The 2,659-nt window shown below is 39.5% G+C and overlaps 1 long non-coding RNA gene across 1 annotated transcript; it reads right to left on the minus strand.

Annotated features, from left to right (window-relative positions):
• Positions 1–464: 464 nt before the first annotated feature.
• On the minus strand, positions 465–2,396 carry LOC127312278 (uncharacterized). Its single transcript, XR_011749499.1, has 3 exons — positions 2,317–2,396; positions 1,283–1,318; positions 465–726 (listed from the first exon to the last, which is right to left on the minus strand). It is a non-coding gene; the product is annotated as an uncharacterized lncRNA (long non-coding RNA).
• Positions 2,397–2,659: the final 263 nt, after the last annotated feature.

A 2,659-nucleotide genomic window follows, 5' to 3' on the forward strand; every position in this document is an offset into this window, starting at 1 on the left:
CGTCCTCGAAATTTTCTTACCATTATTTGTCGAAGAGGTATGGGTAGTCTTTCTTTAAGTCATCCTCCCTTTCCCAAGTGGCTTCATCCTCGCTGTGATTACTCCATTGCACTTTGACAAATCGTATATTTTTGCGTCTTGTCTCGCGGTCTTTAATATCTAGTATACGAACAGGATATTCTTCATATGACAGATCTTTTTGTAGCTCCGATAGTTCCATCTCCACTTGTTGATGTGGTGGTTTTAGGCATTTCCGGAGTAACGAAACATGAAACACGTTGTGTACTCCTGCTAGAGATTCTGGTAGCTCTAGCTGGTATGCGACTTCCCCAACTTGTTTAGTAACATGGAACTAAAACTGTCACACGCCCCAACTAAACGAAGGGACTAAGTGCGACAGCTCGCCGTATCCTTATGAGATAAATACCTCATAAGCATACAAGGCATAAGTAGTAATCATGAACTTAAGAGCACAAGGAGAACCAGGTTCCATTTATTCCTTAGTAGTAGTACATTATAGCTTACAAGTATAGCACCAGGCTAGTTAGCAAACTAGTCATTTCTACTAGAGCATGCATCGACAGATGCACGATGCATCCCGGCCATTTATTTGAACAATATTTATGTAGGATCCGAGTAAATCTCCTAATCCCAACACTCCTTCCCTATGTGCTAGATATTACTATGCTTCCGCTCCATCCCCATCAAATTCATGTTGCTCACACTCTGCGCATACCAGAGAAAAGAGACTGGCCATGAGTATGTTAAACATACTCAGCAAGGAAAAAAAAGAAATATTAACAAAGATATAACAGGTAATAAATTCAGGTTGATTTAGATGGTGGAAACAAGTCTCATGTAACCTACAGGAGTATAAACACATATATGAACTAGTCCATTAGCGCAAACCTAATTATAGTGACCTCTGCAGAGACACGCTAACAACCGCCGTAACCTCCACCAATGGCTATATCCCTCTCCGAGAATCACGACATCGAGTCCCCTACTTGTGTGAGGCAAACCCTTCTCACACTGATACCGGCATTACCGCGTATCGTTATTTCAGGTATCGACCGTCTCGGGCTAGATATCCCATACATACCATGATTACGACGGCGATCGCTCTCACGTAAATTATGAACAACATTTATTCACCTCAAATATTCATCCATAATCAGCATCATATCACATGTATAAAAACTAAGCATTTATACTGATAAAGCATCACAATTAAATATCAATACGATTTATTTTTAGAAGAAGCTGGTATGCACAGCCTTGCCTTCAAATGATTTCTCCTTGGTTACTTGGCTCCAACCTAAACAGGTTTGTATAATCAGTCATTATTTCATGCATAGTACTAGTAGCAGAAGAGTGGGGTATGAACATAGAACTTGAGTAGCTAGTACTAGTACTAGTCTGGCAGCTATTCTTCACATCAATCGACCATGCAAGTCTATGCATGTAAGCAGATTATTATTTTCAGAGCATACTGTACGCATGCAATGCACCAAGTACTACTAGCTAGTTGTGCTAGTTCACTATAGCAAGAAGACATCAGATTTATTAGCAGCAACAAGCACGAAAAGTGTCTTTAGCACATGAGCTGGTGCTATAAAATTATATTATTTGAATTCCAAAAAATTTGAAATTAAATACCTACATAGATATAAACATTTCGAAGATACAGTAAAAAATTTGGAAAAAAATATATTATATTTTGAGCTATACAAAAAAGACAAATTTCTGACAAATATATGTCCCTATACGTATCCACAAATTTGTTTTTTTTTCCTGTAGCTTAAAATACAATGCAACTTCTAGCGAAACTTCTCACGAGTATTCGGAACATATATGTGTATTCATGGAATAAATGTGATGATTTTTTAAAACATAGATACATAACTTTTTTAATATTTAAAAAACTGAGAGCACTGGTGCTCATGTGCACCAAATGCTCACTCCCAAGCAGCAGCACTAAATGTATTTCTTAGTCATTGCAGAATAGCAGTAGACTTAGTACCACGCCATGGAATGAATTAACAGTAGCAGGGAGTACTAGTAGTAGATTTAGTAGCGAGGGTATGGATCTAGCGTACATATGATGCATCAGTACAGAATCAATCCATCTTCCTAAGAGCAATACTCTCCATTCCAACCGGTTGCATCAAGAACAACTAAAAATTCCACTCGAATCCATGGAAAGGACATGCAGATCTGAGAGAGAGAAGCTACGGCAGCTAGAAAAGCAATCACTGCCAGATACTTGCATGCTCAAGAACAGCAATGAAGAATAGGGTCAAGCTGCTGCCATACCTGCCCCCTGCCTGCTCACTTCCCAAATCGTACCACTCTTCAGAGAAAACTAGGGCGATTTCTACTGTGGTGTGTGGTGTGAGGCACTGTGCGGGGGACAAAAGCTATTTATAGCTGGGGAAATTAGGGGAGAGCTGGACACCTGTCCAGGTTAGCGACGAAGGAAAGCGGTGGATTTAATCGCTGGTCAAGTTACCTCTGGTCAGGTTACTGCGAGGATGCTTATCCAGTGCTGCCTCAGATATTTTTGAGTCAAGGGACTATCTACTGATCTAGATATTTTAAGGTTACTTGGCAGTTATTTTATCTTTTCTCTTACTTTATTTTCAGATCGGTCTTATGC

This window comes from Lolium perenne, chromosome 7 (assembly GCF_019359855.2).
Source record: "Lolium perenne isolate Kyuss_39 chromosome 7, Kyuss_2.0, whole genome shotgun sequence".
Taxonomy (NCBI): Eukaryota; Viridiplantae; Streptophyta; class Magnoliopsida; order Poales; family Poaceae; genus Lolium; species Lolium perenne.